Source organism: Miscanthus floridulus, chromosome 10, assembly GCF_019320115.1.
Source record: "Miscanthus floridulus cultivar M001 chromosome 10, ASM1932011v1, whole genome shotgun sequence".
Lineage (NCBI taxonomy): Eukaryota > Viridiplantae > Streptophyta > Magnoliopsida > Poales > Poaceae > Miscanthus > Miscanthus floridulus.
In genome coordinates this window covers 120,579,991-120,597,360 of record NC_089589.1, presented here as the reverse complement: position 1 = coordinate 120,597,360, position 17,370 = coordinate 120,579,991, and the positions used below count along the sequence as shown (strand labels likewise).

The 17,370-nt window shown below is 45.6% G+C and overlaps 2 pseudogenes; one reads left to right on the top strand and one right to left on the bottom strand.

Annotated features, from left to right (window-relative positions):
* Positions 1–3,124: 3,124 nt before the first annotated feature.
* Positions 3,125–3,555, bottom strand: LOC136489441 (putative calcium-binding protein CML19; annotated as a pseudogene).
* Positions 3,556–6,068: 2,513 nt separating this feature from the next.
* Positions 6,069–13,433, top strand: LOC136485527 (polyol transporter 5-like; annotated as a pseudogene).
* Positions 13,434–17,370: the final 3,937 nt, after the last annotated feature.

Here is a 17,370-nt window from a genome sequence, read left to right as displayed (position 1 = left end):
TTCTGTTCTTTCTTTGATTGGATAAATATAGCCATAATGGGAGTAATCATCTGTGAATGTTATGAACGAATCATAACCATCCACACTCTTTATAGGAAACGGACCACAGATGTCTGTGTGAATAATCTGTAAAAATCCTGCGCTTTGTTTGGCATCTTTCTTAATTTTCTTTACATATTTTTCTTTAATGCATTCTCTGTATTGTTCTAAATCTAAGAACTCCAATAGAGGAAGAATATCATTCTTAACTAGTCTTTCTATTCTCCCCCACAAAATATGGCCTAAACGACAGTATCATAATTTCATCAACGCATCATGAGCTCTCTTTCGTTTTCTGTTTACATCCGCAGACGAGGATACATTCTCATTGTCGCACGCAATGTTCCCATCATCGCATACAACATTCACATCATCACGTAGTGATAACAAATAAAGCTCATTTTATAATATAGCAAGACCAACACATGCATTATTAAATGTTATCTTACATTTGCCATTTCCAAAATGGCAATCATATCCATCATTGTCCAAGCATGAAACACTAATCAACTTTCTCTGTAAAGAGGAAACATAAAGTATATCTCTAAGTAAAAGTATGAAGCCATCAACAAGCTCTAGAGAAAGATCGCCAATGGCTTCAACATCTGCTCGGACTCCATTTGCAACTTTAACTTGTCTTTCGCTTCTTTGCGTAGTCCTCGTCGAATGGAATCCCTATAAAGAATTAGCAACATGAACAGTTACACCTGAGTCAATCCATCAAGTAGATTTTAAATACTGTACATACAGGGATTCATTTATGAACGTAATAATATTCTCACCTTTCTTTGCCATGATCATCTTTAAGTAATCGGGACAACCTTTCTTATAATGTCCCGTCTTCTTGCAATAGAGACACTGGTCTTTCTCTACAGTGAACTTGTTCTACTGAGGCTGATGCAACATGGGATCCTTTCCCTTTGACTTTGAGGAGTTAGGATTATTATTCTTTTTCTTGTTGTCTTTCACATAATTGATAGTGCCACCATTGGCAGCTTTCATTCTTTCCTCCTCTTGCACACATATAGCCATGAGCCTCTCTAAGTCCCACTTTTCGGGTTGTATGTTGTAGTTAACAACAAAAGTGTCAAACTCCTTAGGCAAGGAAGCAAAAATCAGATGGATAAGGAACTCTTCTTTGAGAGCCAGATCCATTGGTTTTAGCTTGGATGCCAAATTGCTCATCCTTAGTATGTGCTCTCTTATGCCACCATTTTCAGAGTACCTCTCTGTCACCAACTGCTTTATCAGCTGGGTAGCATATGTCTTTAAAAAGCCAGTGAACTAACTCTTTATTCTTTCGAGGTACTCGGTGATGGTGTCACACTCTTGGATTGAGCCCACAATTGCAGGCTCAACCGTGTTCTTTATCACAGCCATACATTTCTTGTTGGCAGTGACCCACTTCCTATGCTCAAGGTCATATGACATCTTTTGGGATGCAAAATCCCTTTCTCTTGTTGCTCAAGCGGCATCAGCCTCGTTTGTCTCCCTCACCGGTGCCACAGGCTTAGTGGGATACGATGAGGTGACTACCCAGTCCACCTCAGCCAAGATGAAGGCCAGATCAATCTTTTTCTTTCACTCCGTGTAGTTATCACCTTTGAGAGTGGGGATCTCTTTGATACAACCCATCAAGTTGTATCCGCCTGAAAACACAATTCATATAGAGTGAAAACATAAAAATAATAATAATAATTGCATGCCTTAGTTCCAACGTTGGTCAAAATTAAAACATACAACTGTCCTCTACACTAATTCTATGTCACCGTTGGGCAGAAATAGAATTAATGCATGACAAAACTCATCATAATATTGTTATTAATCAACGTTGGTCAGAATAATAACAATATTATAATAAGCTAAAAACATATCCTTTTTTCAAAATTAAATTCTCCTGTTGGTTTGAATTTAATAATAAAAAATAACAACTTTAAAATACGCAGCGGAAAAAATAAACTCATTTTCTTGAATTTTACCCACAGGAAAAATTTGTTTTTCTGATTTCTTTTGAGCCATTTTCCATTTTTCAATTTTACTGAAAAAGAAAAAAGGAAAAATGGGCTCCCTCTTTACTGCTACTGGGCCGAAGCCGGCAATTCGGCTTGGCCCACCACCTCTGCGCGACGCCCGGCTGCACCTAGGCCGCAACGTGGGCCTGGGCTGGCAAAGTGTCGCGGCCACACGCGCCCACCTGGGCCGCGAAACGGCCCGCTCGATCTAAGCCGTCCGCGCCGATCCGACGGTCGAGCGGCGTTATCGGGTAAACAAAACCCCCTTCGGCCGGCGCGGGCGAAACCCTAGCGCCATTCCTTCCCTCTCGTTCTTTGTCTCACTCAGCCACACGAGCCCGAGCGAAGAGCAGGCGATGAGCGGCAGCCATGGCGACGTCGCCGGCCCTCTCGCCGGCGCGTGCGCTCCCCAGCGGGTGAGCGCGCCGCCGTCGAGCGGCCTGGCCTGGCCGCCTCGATGGGCAAATTGGGGTTCGGAGGCGGCGGAGCAAAGAGCACCATGGGCTTGGCCGCCGCGAGCTTCTTCCGCTAGGGCACCAGGGTGCGAATAGCCTCGAGGATGGCACAATGTACGACACGACCACAACGCCCTCGCCGTCTCCAGCCACAGGAGGAGGTGAGGAGGACGCCAGCTCCAGCGCTAGCGGTGAGCGCAAGGGCGGGTGGGAGGCACGACTCTAGCGGCGAAGCCTGGCGTCACGGAGGCGGCGAAGGCCTAGGGAGAAGGAAGCGGAGGTGGTCGTCGATAGCGGCGGCGGACGGGGAGCGGAGCTTGCAGCCAGCGCGCGAGGCGGAGTGGACACTTTTTCTTTGGGAGGTGGCGTCTGTCCATTCAGATGCCCGCACCATAGTATTACCGATGATAGAAAGAAGTGATAGAATTAAAAAAAATGGCCATATACATGCAAACAATCTCGCTTTTCATACATGATCTGAGTTCTGACACAGAAACTAGTAGTAGTAGTTGACATTTGAACTAGGAGACACTAAACAGAGCAAGCACCAAAAATAAATCACACTCAATACAATCTGCTACGCTATGCGGCTATGCATCCATCATGATCTTGAATTCCTCATGTTCCCAAAAAAAAAATCTCGAATTCCTCTAAGCTGAGCACCCCATCGCCATCGAGATCAAACCTGCAGATCATGGCCCTGCACTCATCAATGTCCTGGTGCGAGCACTGCCGAGCATCCGCTTCAGGCTCACCGGCGTGATGCACCCTTCGCCTTCCATGGCGTACATCCCGAACGCCTCCCTGAGCTCCCGCCGCCGCTCGCCGCCCTCCTCCTCCGCCGCCGCCGTCCCCGCCAGCGCCAGCGCCAGGAGCTCCTCCTGGCTCAGCAGCCCGTCGCCGTCGGCGTCCGCCTCCTCCGCCGACACGTCCTCGCCCAGCGCCGCCTTCATGCAGAGGCGCAGCTCGGCCGCCGACAGCTTGCTGTCGCCGTCGCGGTCCAGCGCCGAGAACACCCGGCTGAACTCGGATGATGCGTACACCGCCATTGATCTTCTTCAACATTGGCAAAGGTTCGGCGATTGGTTTTATAGTTTCCTTTTCAGGCAGCAATGCGAATGACTACCGGGAACTTTGCCTTTGCTGATTTGGCCTGTCTGCAACTTCAAGGGCACGATCAGGCGCTCGGTTCTTGCAGCTATATACTAGCTGTATGAGGTATGAGCATGCGTGTGTGTGCCAATGGTAAGTTCGTGTTGATACATTCAAGGCATAAATAAATGCCTGATGGAGAGGAACAGGTCACTGCCAAGAAAAATTCTTATGCGTAGCAGTAGCACCATGGGTCGGGTCTTTCTTTGCAATTGACAATTGCTGAGAGTAGAAGAAGAACTGCAGGCGATTCCAACAGATAGGTTCATCGTCAGCTGCTCCGTGCTGGTGATTTTTATATATCTGCAGAGAGTCTGACGTTTCTAGAATAATTGTTCAGCACGCCCAATGATTGGTGTGACACGGGCGACGAAGAGTCAACAGGTGAAGCTAGGAAAGCGACGAGAGCAAAGAAAAAGGAATAGTCCGAGAGTGTGGATCCATAGTGTTAGAATAGAGCAGTAATGCAGCCGGAAGTCCTAGCGGTGCATCCAGAGAAGTAGCAAGGGAAGGAGTCTGGAAGAAGAAGATGAACTCGAGAGGAATAACCACGACAGGATTTAGGAATAGTATGAGTTTGTTACAATATATTCTCATGCCTATCTCTCTGCAGCCAAATACATGGGCCAAGCCCAACCAGTCAAAGCCACGCAGGCCCAGGTCTGAAACCCATTAGCTAATAGTAATAGTAGCCCATGTCCGTAACATCATGTCCCAGCAACAGCTTGCTGTTAATGTGAATATAGTCATCATGATGGTATTACTTTATATAATCAGTATCATCATGATAGTATTCGTCATGTGTCCTCGATCATGAGATGATAGAATGACTTGGTAGCAACCGTGTGAGCCCTTTCCTGTCTTATAGATGACTCCATGCCTTCCTGAACTTGGACATGTAGATGCCTTGAATGACCAAGATAGGGTTGTGGGAGACTACCAGAGAATGCTAATTCATTAATATGTTCCTAAAAAATTATATTATTTTCTTAAGTATCTTAACTCTCTCAAATGAAAAAACCTCAAAAATAAAAACTAGTTGATCTCATCGATAGCTACAACTTTATCTTCATTTGATACCATATGAGAAAGATATAATTTTCGTGAGGTGACAAGCCCCGATACATGATTAATATGCTGCTGAAACTTTGTATTATTTTCTCGAGTATCTTAACCACCTCAAATATAAAATCTCAAAACTATAAAGTTGTAGATCTCGTACAAAAAGTATCTTCATTTGACATCATACAAGAAAGACATTATTTTTCTAATGCGACAAACGCTAGTATGCGATTATTATGCTGCTGAAATTTTATATTATTTTTTCTTGCATCTAAATGGCCTCAAATGAAAAACTAAAATCTTAAAAGTTGTTAATCTCATCGAGATATGCAACTTTCATATAAAAATCATCTTCATTTGACATCATATCGAAAAGATATGATTTTTCTAAGGATGAGTCTTGCCATGGCATTCCCGTTGGTGCGACAAAATAATATTGTCATGCCAACGTGACAAGGTTTTCCACCTGACAATCATCGTCCAATGTGTCAGATCTTGCCGCGCTAATGCACGTGGTACGACAGCTGATTTTGTCGCGCCAGCGACGTTGGCGCTACCGAAAGGTGTTATTAAAAATAAAAATACAAAATAAGTGAGGCTATTTCTAAAACAAAGTTAAAAAAGGAATTAATAAAAGTAAAAAAAATCCCCGGCAGGTGTCATGGCCAAATATCGTCCCACGAGAGATGCACATATCACATCTACGCCATGTGAAGTGAAGGCGACGCGGCTCGGGCACCATTCTGTATGGCCTTTTCCATCCATCGCCATCTGAAAGCCAATGTTTTAAATCTCCGGCTATAGCTTCCGCTATCTCCGGCTATAGCTCTTTAAGAAAAATTTAGCTAAGTTTTTTCATGTACAAGTTAGCTCCTAGCTGCCGCTATAGCCCGCTATAGTTGGCTATAGCCTGCTTTGGGGTGTAGAAAGCTAAATGCCTTAGCCGGCTATTTAAAACATTGCTGAAAGCTTCTATCTTTCACTACTGTCTCTGAACTCCGATCCGCTTCCCGGAGCGTCGTCTTCTTCCCGTCGTCACTCCCCACCTTCAGCTTCGACAACACGGAGCACAGCTGAGCCGAGTTAGTGGCATTCATGTCAGCAAGGGCCCCTCATGTCGTACGTGTTAGGTGATAATCACTGTCATTAATTCTCCTAAGCTAGTGGCGTGGGCAAACAAAAAGGTAACCCGGTGCTAATCACGTTACCCTACCACCACCGAATCGCATGGCTTTGTATGATTGTCCTCTTTCACAGGACCATGTTCATATGCTTCTTTGCAAGGTGCAGCAACACTTCGATTTGATCCCCTTTGCTTCCCCAAATAATTCTCCAGCATCCGAGCTGACACTGACAGTGTCACACACTGGGATCCGATATACTCAGTGACTAGGCCACTATCTGAGTCGTCCTCACCAGCGACGAGCCAAGAAACCAAGCCATGGGCACAACGGAGCACCATGGCGCCGCCGATGTCACAGCCGAGCCGCTGCTCCCCTCGTCCGCCGTGGAGGCGGAGCCAGCCCCGCCACGCCGGAACATGTTCGCCTCCGTCTGCGCCACGCTCGCCTCTATGACCACCATCCTCATGGGCTACAGTACGTGTGGTCCACTCGTCACTGCTACTACTCTCGTCTCGTACAGTCGTACGTGCTTCATCTTCGTCATCGTTCATGACAATGGCATCCGGCCGTGCTTTCTTCTCTTCCTCCCCACCTGCAGACCTCGCGCTGATGAGCGGCGCGGAGCTGTTCATGCGCGACGACCTGGGGCTCACGGACGAGCAGGTGGAGGTGCTGTCGGGGTCAGGGTTTACAATTTCAGCGAAATATCGCTTTTTTCGCTGAGGTCTGAATTTTTTTTTTATTTGTCAAAAATTTTCGGTTAAATTCATCTTTCACTCTAAAATTACACCAAACCACACTAAAATGACCCTCCATATCATCTAGTCTTATCAAAGCCCTAAATTTCTTCAAATTTATTTAATTTTCTCACTCACACATTGGACGGCACTAGTATATGCAGCTCGCCCACCGTCAGCACACTGTATTACCACGGCTCTACTTCTGTGATATATTATGTTATTTCATCGATGTTATATAAATTTATGATGGATGATGGATTATAGAGTTTTTCTAGTGAAATGATGCCAAATTTGTTTAAAACTCAATTTAAATTTATTTAAATGTGAACCGATATTTCCGAAATTTCGTATTTATCGTTGGGGACTGAATTTTTTTTCTTACCGGTATTGTAAACCTTGGTCGGGGTCCATGAACATGTTCATGCTGGCCTCCATCCTGGCCGCCGGCTGGGCCGCGGACTCCATCGGCCGCCGTGGCACCGTCGTTCTCGCCAACGCCTTCCTCATGGCGGGCGCACTCGCCATGTCGCTCGGCGGCAGCTTCGCCTCGCTGATGGCCGCGCGGTTCGTCACCAGCGTGGGCGTCGGGTTCGCCGTCGTCGTCGCGCCGGTCTACGCGGCCGAGATCGCCCCGGTGTCCTCGCGCGGGCTCCTCTCCTCCCTCGTCGACTTCTTCATCACCACGGGGATCCTCCTCAGCTATGTCTCCAACTACGCGCTCGCTGGCCTGCCGCTGCGGCTCGGCTGGCGCGCCATGTTCGCGCTGGGCTGTTGGAACCAGGCCGTGGCGGCTAGTCCCTGGATCAGCGGCGACGGCAAACAGCAACGGCGGCGCTTGGACGCGATCACCGCGGCGAGGGCGGGAGCCTTGGAACGAACACACACACGCGCCAGAACTGGTTAAACGAGAGATTTTTGCCTGCGCAACTGTCGCAGTTTTTCTGGGACTTTTTCATTGCATTACATAGATGGATACATGGGCTTGAAGCCCGTCCATCCCGCCGCACGACGCTCTCCATGATCTCCTGCTTTACCGGATCACAGACCACGGGCATGCGCAGCACGACGTCGCAACGGGGAGACCCACTTGGCGGTCACAGCGTGAGCTAGGCACAGCACCGGCCACCCGCGATTCTACGCCACTAATGCAAACTACTGAAAGCGTAAAACATCATAGTTCCAACTAGATTACAGAGAGATAAACACTTATTCAAACTAACAAATCACCCCCTTAATCTTGTTGGACTTGAACGACGCCCAGCCTTGCTCTCAGCTTGACAAATCTGATCCTGCCCAATGGTTTTGTCAGGATATCTGCCAGCTGATCTTCAGTCCCCACGTGATCCACATCGACCACGCCTTTCTCAATGCAGTCTCGGATATAGTGATAGCGGGTATCAATATGCTTGCTCCTGTCATGATAGACTGGGTTCTTGCTCAACTCAATCGCTTACATATTATCCACCAGCAGTTTGAACTTCTGTATAGTCCCTTTGGTGATATCTACGATCAGCCTGCTGAGCCACACACCTTGACAAGCTCCAAGAGCAGCAGCAACGTATTCTGCCTCACAGGAGGATAGGGCGACTACCTTCTGTTTTTGGGATGACCAAGTTACTAGATTCATGCCCAAGAAGAACAAAATGCCTGAGGTGCTCTTCCTGTGGACAAGATCTCCTGAACAGTCACTGTCTGTATACCCAAGCAAAGACAGCCCATTGACTCCTCCTTTCTTGAGCTTCACACCATAGTCAAGTGTTCCAGCAATATACCTGACAATTCTTTTAACTGCATTCCAATGCTCTTTATTAGGGGCCTCCATGAATCTACTGACCAGACCAACTGCAAAAGAGAGATCAGGTCTTGTGTTGACCAAGTATCTCAGGCTTCCAATGATGCTGCGGTATTTGGTTACATCTCTTTCAGTTCCTTTCTTTGCAGTGGCGAGCTTGATTCGTTGTTCCATTGGTGTATCTGTAGGATTGCACCCAGTCATTTGGCATTGCTCAACTATCTTCGCTGCATAAGATCTCTGACAAATGGTTATTTGATTTTCATCTTGTCTGACTTCCATGCCCAAGTAATAGCTGAGTAATCCAAGATCACTCATGTTGAATGTCTGCATCATCTGTTGTTTAAATTCTGCAATTTTACTCACAGATGGCCCACAAATGATCAAATCATCCACATACACTCCTACAACCAGTAGAGATTCACCATCTCCTTTTCTGTAAACAGCATGCTCCACCTTGCACTTGCTGAAACCCAACGAGACTAATTCTGAATCCAATCTAGCATTCCAAGCTCTGGGAGCTTGCTTCAAGCCATACAGGGCCTTGTTCAGCTTCAACACTTTACTTGCCTTCTGTGAATCTTGGAAACCTGGTGGCTGTGTCACATACACTTCTTCCTGTAGGTTCCCATTCAAGAAAGCTGATTTTACATCCATATGATGTATCTCCCAATTTCCATGTGCTGCCAAAGCTAACAAGACTCTTACAGTTTCAAGTCTAGCTACAGGTGCAAACACCTCATCAAAATCCACCCCCTCTTTCTGAGCATATCCTTTTGCTACAAGTCTTGCCTTGTGCTTCACTATATTACCTGCTGCATCTTTTTTCACTTTAAACACCCATTTCAAACCTATGGCCTTATGCCCATTTGGCAAATCAGACCACATCCAGGTGTTATTGCTCTCAATGGCCTGAAGTTCTGAATTCATGGCCTCTCTCCAACATTGTTCTATTAGTGCACTCTCCACATTTACTGGCTCATCTGCTGCAAGCAAACATAGCCCACTATACTCAAAATCATGTATTTCTTCTGTTGAGTCTAGCAGATCAGTCAGTGACCTGTACCTCAGTGGCACACCCTCTGAACTTTCTACACTTCCTTTCTGTGGACTGCCATTCGCAGCTGGGGCCGAGCCTGCACTCTGGGGTTGAGCCTGTGGTGTCGCTGGGGTTGCAGGAGACTGTGGTGAGAGCGGTGGTGCATCGCCACCCCCTGAATTTTCACCGACATCGCCTGATCCAGCTGGTTCATGAATTGTCGGACCAGCTGCAGTGTCCTGATACTCAACTGTGAATGTTTCTGTTGCAGTTTCAATTAACTGATTGCTGTCACCATTGTTCCAATCCCATGTCCCATCTTCCTCAAAGACCACATCACGACTGATATGCAACTTTTCAGTAGATGGATCAACCAGCCGATAGCCTTTTGTCCTAGCTTCATATCCCAACAGAACCATTTTCGTGGATCTGTCTGACAGCTTCCCAACACCAGGCCCAATATTCTTCACATGACCAATGCAACCAAAAGTTCTGAGATGGTCAACTCGTGGTTTCTTGCCATGCCATGCCTCATATGGAGTCTTTTCTTGCACACTCTTTATTGGAGATCTATTCAGCAGGTAAACTGCTGTTGAGACTGCCTCTCCCCAATATTTTGGTGGCACTCCTTTACTCTTTAGCATGCACCTTGCCATCTCCACAACCGATTGGTTTCGACGCTCAACCACTCCATTCTGTTGGGGAGAGTAAGGAGTGGTTGTGTAGTGCTTGATGCCTTGTTCATTGCAGAAAATAGTAAAGGAAAATGAGTTAAACTCACCACCACGATCTGTCCTCAGTGCTTTCAATTTGCCTTCATGATCAACCTCGGCTCTTTGTTTGATTTTTTCAGAAAAAACAATGCTTCATCTTTGGATCTCAACAATTCAATCCACATGTACCTACTGAAGTCATCAACAACTAGCAAAAAGAAAGATTTACCACCCACTGTTGGTGGTCTCACTTGTCCACACAAGTCAGCATGAAATAATTCTAAGCCTTTCTTAGCTCTGTAAGAGGATACCTTTGGGAATGGTGTACGGTGTTGCTTCCCCAGAGTACATCCATCACAGACTTGCTCCACACGATCTACCATGGCATTCCGTCAACCATTTTCTTCCTTCCCAAATCTCTAAGTGCTCTGAAGTTCAAATGCCCAAATCGGGCATGCCACTTCCAAGCAACATCATTCAGTTTTGTCAGAAGACAAACAGGGGGAACCACACCAAGTTTTACTGTGTAGAGCCTGTTACCAGTGCGAGGTGCACTGACTAACAAATTGTATTTCGGATCAAACACTTTCAGCCGGCCATCAAACAATCTGATGTCACAGCCTGCCTCTTCTAGCTGTCCAAGACTCACTATATTGCTTTTCAGTTTTGGAATGTAGTAGACATTTGTGAGTACCTTATGTTGATCATGGCGACCCTGAATCACCACTGCGCCAAGTCCACAGATCTTGACGCTAGAGCCATCACCAAAGCGCACTGAACCACGAACATTTTCATCAAGGTGAGCTAGTGCAGATCGGGTGCCAGTCATATGGTTGCTTGCACCTGTATCAAGTACCCACACACCATCTGGGCATACCACTGGCACTACTTTCTCTTCTGCTAGATGAACGATCTGTGACGGCGCATGCACAACACTTTGCACCTCGGCAAACAGAAGTGATGCATGCTCCGCACCACCAACAGCAATGTTCGCTTCTGGTTGCTTCTGCTCCTTTTTCTGCTTCTTTGGGCGTTTACAGTCCTCTGCCCAGTGCCCATAGATATGACAATTGCGGCATCTGCCCTTTCTCCTTGGTGTCCCCTCCGATTTGAGCTTGACCGTGTTGGAGTTGCCTGAACTGCCACCATCAGATCGATGTGGTGTCTTGGCCTTCCACTGACTGCTGCCTCCACTGCTCCCCTCTCTGTGCGAATTTGCCTAGAAACGATGCTTGTGTTTCTCAAGCCATTCATCCTCAGCGAGTAGCAGCCGCCCTGCCTTGTCAGTGATATGCTCCACCTTGTCTTCGAAACGGTCTTCAGCAGCACGGAGTCTTCCCACCAGATCTTCAACTGTGAGTGTTTTCATTTCACAAAACATCTCAATTGACACGGCGACTTGGTTGAACCGAGGTGGTACAACACGCAGAAATTTATTGACAACTCGAGTATCATCAATGGTTTCATTGAGTGACTAGATATTGGCAACGACATTTGTGATTCTCATCCCAAAATCCTCAACACTCTCCCCTTCCTTGAACTCAATATTCTCGAATTCCTTCAACAATTTCTGCACGTTCACCTCCTTCACCCGATCAGCGCCAATTCTCATCATCATCACCGCCTCCCAAGCCTCCTTAACTGTCTTCTTGACACCAAGAGTTCCCCACATCTCCTTGGGCACCTACCTCATCAGTGCGCCCATTGCCTGCCGATCTTGGGAGCGCTTGACATTGGTCCCTGGGTCAATAACCTCCCAGATCTCCATTGCCTCATAATTGATTTGCATCAACATTGCCCACTCTACATAATTAGATCGAGTAAGCATCGGCCATACCAGAGAATTTTCCTTGATGCCTGAAGACGCTGCACTGGGACTTGCATGCTTGTCGCCCATCTCCTCCTTCTCGGACGCCTTTCTTGGAATCACGAACTTCTTCTTCGCGGGTTCTCGCGGTGGGCTAATGGAACCACCGTAGAACATCAACCGGCTCCGATACCAGCTATTGCAACCAGGCCGTGGTGGCTAGTCCCTAGATCAGCGGCAACGGCGAACAACGACGGCGAACAGCGACGGCGATGCTTGGACGCGATCCCCGTGGCGAGAGCGGGAGCTCTGGAACGAACACACACACGCGCGAGAACTGGTTCAACGAGAGATTTTTGCCTGCGCAACTGTCGCAGTTTTTCTAGGACTTTTTCATTGCATTACATAGATGGATACATGGGCTTGAAGCTCATCCACCCCGCCGCACGACGCGCTCCATGATCTCCTGCTTTACCGGATCACAGACCACGGGCATGCGCAGCACGACGTCGCAACGGGGAGACCCACTTGGCGGTCACGGCGTGAGCTAGGCACAGCACCAGCCACCCGCGATTCTACGCCACTAATGCAAACTACTGAAAGCGTAAAACATCATAGTTCCAACTAGATTACAGAGAGATAAACAATTATTCAAACTAACATGGGTGTCCCGCCGCCGCTGCCGGAGTCGCCCCGGTGGCTCGCCATGCGCGGGCGCAATGATGACGCGCACGCCGTGCTGGTGCGCACCTCCGACGCCCTGGCCGAGGCCCACGACCGACTCGAGGAGATTAGGCGCGCCGTCGCGGCGCAGGTGGGCGGCGCCAGGGTGTGGGTGGAGCTGTTTGTGCGGCCGTCGCCGATGGTGCGGCGGATCCTCGCCATCGTCCTCGTGCTCTACTCCTTCTAGCAGGCCTCCGGCATCTACGCCATCGTCCTCTACACCCCACTGGTGTTCAAGAAGGCGGGGATCTCGTCGACCAGCGCCGTCCTCGCCGCCACCATCGCCGTAGGGCTGGTCAAGACGCTCTCTATCTTCGTGGCCACATTCCTGTCTGACTGCCTCGGCCGCCGCCCGCTCCTCCTTGCCAGCGCCGCCGGCATTGCCGTCACGCTCACGTCGCTGGGGATCGCGCTGTGCTTCGGCGCCGGCGCCGGCGAGACAACACCCGCGGTGGCGGCAGCGTGCGTCGCATCGGTGCTCGCGTTCGTCACCGCGTTCTCCGTCGGCCTCGGCCCGCTGGCGCCAACCTACAGCGCGGAGATCCTGCCGCTGCAGCTGCGCGCGCAGGGGATGAGCCTCGGCATCGCGGCGAACCGGGTCACATGCAGCATCATCAGCATGACGTTCATCTCACTTGCCAATAGCATCACCATGGCCGGCTGGTTCTTCCTGTATGCCAGCACGGCGGTGGCAGCGGCGGTGTTCGTCTACGTGCGGCTGCCGGAGACCAAAGGCCGGAGCTTGGAGGACATAGGCGTTCTCTTCACCAAGTGATTACAAGGATTATTGTGCAATAACTTCTACTCCAACATCTCTACCATCAGAGTGTGTCGAAGTTGCAGTGCAGCTGGTCATATTCATGTTTTGTCAAGTTCATAAATCATAATCCAACCAATAGGCTTCAACATGCATGCTTTTAAATAATTGATAACTTTTACATAAGATAAGATACTAATGATTGTGATGTGATTGGGGCTGGCAAAAAGGGCTTCCACTAGTGAACGGAAATTTCAGAGAAGCGCGTTGTTCAAAACTTTAAATTTTATTTTGGATTTCGAATTCTTATATATAGGATATAAGAAATAAAAAAAGATTGCACGGAATGAGCATAGCTCCATTTTCTTTAATAACATAACACTGATATGTTAGTTTACCATGAAGTATGTAAGGCTTTGTTTGGATCTCATCAGAGAAATAAGAATGAGGTGGGAAAACAGAATGAGATCTAAACACCTGGATTCTAGCTAGAATCTCTAGAATCCAACTATCTATCTCAAACCTACTATTTGAAGATTTTTACTAGTAAAGACAACTTAACAATCACTATAAGAATGAAATTCAAGCACCCATTACTTTTTATTATCTAAAATCAAGATTCTGCATTCACCATAGAATCCAGATTCTCAATGTGAGAATGAGATCAAATAGGCTCTAAGTAGAGGTAATTCAACAATTATCATTTTCAAGTTCACCTTTTGGGATGGTGGGGACAAACCAATACTACTACAAAATTACATATATGCCCCTATCAAAGGTTATATCAACAAGTAATATTTTCACCTTGGGAATGGAAAAGTAGAAAAAAATGCTAGTGCTAGGTGCTCCATAGCCTAAAAATGCACTTACTATGGGACAAATTTTGAATCCTAGAAATGTACTTATTTTTGGGACAGAAGGAGTATATTGACTTTCATAAAGTTGTGTTCCTTTTCAAAGAAAATATCATCCATGGTTAAAAAAACTATGATCATTGATCACTTCTCGGGATCCAATTTGACACTTACTATCATTGTCAAGATGGCTAGCAGTGAGGGAGCTCATGGTCGAGATGCCTGGACATAGAGAAGATGGCCAACGATGAGGGCGGATGTGACAAGAAAAGAGGGAAAGGGGAGCAGGAAGGTGGAACCGATTAATTAGTGGGCAGAATCAATGGCGGTGAATGAGGATGCACTGAACAGGAGGGAGGCGTCAGCGTTCCATGCGGGTGCGCACGTGGAATTGTTGGGGGAATCTACACAATAGAAAAGATTGGGCCATAAGGAGAGTCCCCTGGAATTTGGGCCTAGAGGGAGGATTTGAGGGCCTCACTACTTTTGGAGGCTTGAGTAGTGATCCTGCTAGATCTACCTACAAATTTAGATTTGAGGTCCTGACTAGGACCTCTCTGGAGTTGATCTAGTGACATAGTTGAAAGACAACGTGTTTTATTAGTCCTTTTTCGAACCAAGCATGCTAACTATATAAAATAGTAATACATGCTTGCATGCTTCTAGAAGGACATGGAGATTTCAAGAGACGAGATATTTGTCATTTAAAATTCTAGAATTATCTTAATGGCAAACAAAGAAGACACTAATCATGCTTCATGGTAAAGTAAGTATGAAATTTGTAAACTAGATATTTTTGGCTTGACAAAAATTTCCAAGAAAATATATAAATATTAGGAAAATTCTAGAGAAGATATATTTTTTCCAGGTAATACTATAGATATGGGTGTCCATCAAACTCTAGGGACTATGACATTGTAAGAGAGATGCCACTACAATTGTGAATCCACCATAAGGGAAAATAGAAGACATTTGAAGAATGACATAGAGTAAACGATGGTAAGGTAGCCATTAATAAAGAAGTGTGAGTCATCCTTGTATAAATTAAAGTTCATAATAAATAAATCTTGAGCTCACTTCCTAAAAAGTTAAGGAATAGATTGGCAAAAATATGATAAGCTTTTACATCAGCAAACATCAAAATAGATAGGTGCAGATTCTAACAAAACATCATGTTGTACATTGTAGTGATGAACAGGTAAATGTTTCAGAGTAGGAAAAGTGTTCACAGTAGAAGTATAAATTGGTCATAACTAGAGGCCCACTTTTGTCTTTATGCATAGCATTGTTCAAATAGTACAATTAAGTGTTGAAAGCAAAACTAGAATAATAAATCTGAAGGAATGGGAAGAAATAATTTTTGAAGTATACAGTTATGAATCTCTCTTTGTTTTCCCACATTTTGCTGAAGTATTTGTTACTCTATAGGTTGTAGGTTTCTATCATGTTTGTCCATAAGAACTCAAACTCTTCTTCTGTTACTAAGTTGTTCACTATATCTTCTAATTCTTCTTGTAGTACTATGTTTTCTGCAGAGCAATTTCCATTTGTACTGTAGCATCTGGACTTGATGTGGAAAAAGCAGTTGTTCCTCATTACATCCTTGATTGCTACCTGCATTGCCTTGTCTTATCTGTAATTATAGTATTAGGATGCTTTCCACCCATTGCTTGAATAAATGTTTCAAATACCCACTTGAATGTTTCTGTTGTTTTATCTGATAGAAATGCACAAAGTGTGTCTATGCCCTGTGACTCCAACAAAAGGTGCGAATGGTAGGTTGTACTTGTTAGTTATGTAAGTTGTGTCGAAACTGACACAATCACCATATTCTGCATAGTTCTTCAGAGATGTTCCATCACTCCAAAATATGTTTTTGACCTTGTTTTCTTCATCTAGATCAAATCTATAGACGAATGTTGGGTCTTCAGCCTTTCTCATCACAAAATATTGTAATGCTTGAGTCATATTATTTCCTGTAACTTCACGGTTGATCTTGGTTCGGTATAGTAGTTGCCCACATCCTTTTTTTTGTATTGAAGTGTTGTCACTCCACCTCTGAGATAGGATAATGTAGATATCATCTTCCTTGTAGGTATGATGTTGTCATTTAAGGTTCTTATGATTCCTTTCTCGATGTCTGCCATACATTTGTGTCCACTGAACATTTGATTTCTGTTTTCTGGGCTTAGTTCATGGTTGAGATCCAAGTTTAGTCTGATTATTTTCCAAATCCCTCTATCTTCCTTCGCGACCATGGGTACTTGGCAATCTATTTTTACTTGCACCCTTGTGTTCCTCTTTGGGCCTTTCCCCTTACTTCCTACAGTCAATATTTCTTCCTCTTTCTCTTCTTTCCTCTTTTCCTTTAGTTCTTTTCCATGCTTGTGACATTTCATGGTCTCCTTTGTAATCTCATTGTTTCTCTTTTTGCTAGTTGTTCTTGCGACATGTGTTATTACAACCTTGAACCCAGCCAAGAATGCATAGGTATTGAAGTAGTGATGAGCATCATCTCTGTTCTTGAATTCCATACCTACTTGAGGTGTGTACTCGCTGTCAATTGGAGCATTGTTACCCTCACTTGCTGATAGCTGCTCACTTTGAATAAAAGCTTCTATTTCTTCCTCAGATATTTCTTTATCTTCACTTTCTTTAGTATTTTTTGACTGCTTTTGTTGTCTCTGTAGATGTATATCTTGATGCCTCTTCAGCTTCATCATTTGTGGCTTCTTCATTCTCATTCCTTGGATTTGATATCTGCAATAATTATATGTTAGTTTTTTTACTTCTTAGTATATCATAATGTAAAGATTCTTTCATTTATTTACTATAGATTTTTACGTGGTCAATCTCCAATCGGCTGAATATATCAATTTGCACATTTGTATCATTGGTGGTACTTTGTTCACCATCAATGATGCCTTGCATTGTTTCCTACAAAAACACAGAAGATAAGGTTTTTTCGTCCTTGACTAATGTCTCTCTCTTTTTACCTGACAAGAATGCTTTTCTTACTAGTTCATCATGCATCAAATTATCCATGTCCCACTAACTATTTTCATAGTTGTAATTTGATATAGCATCGATCTCTTCATTTC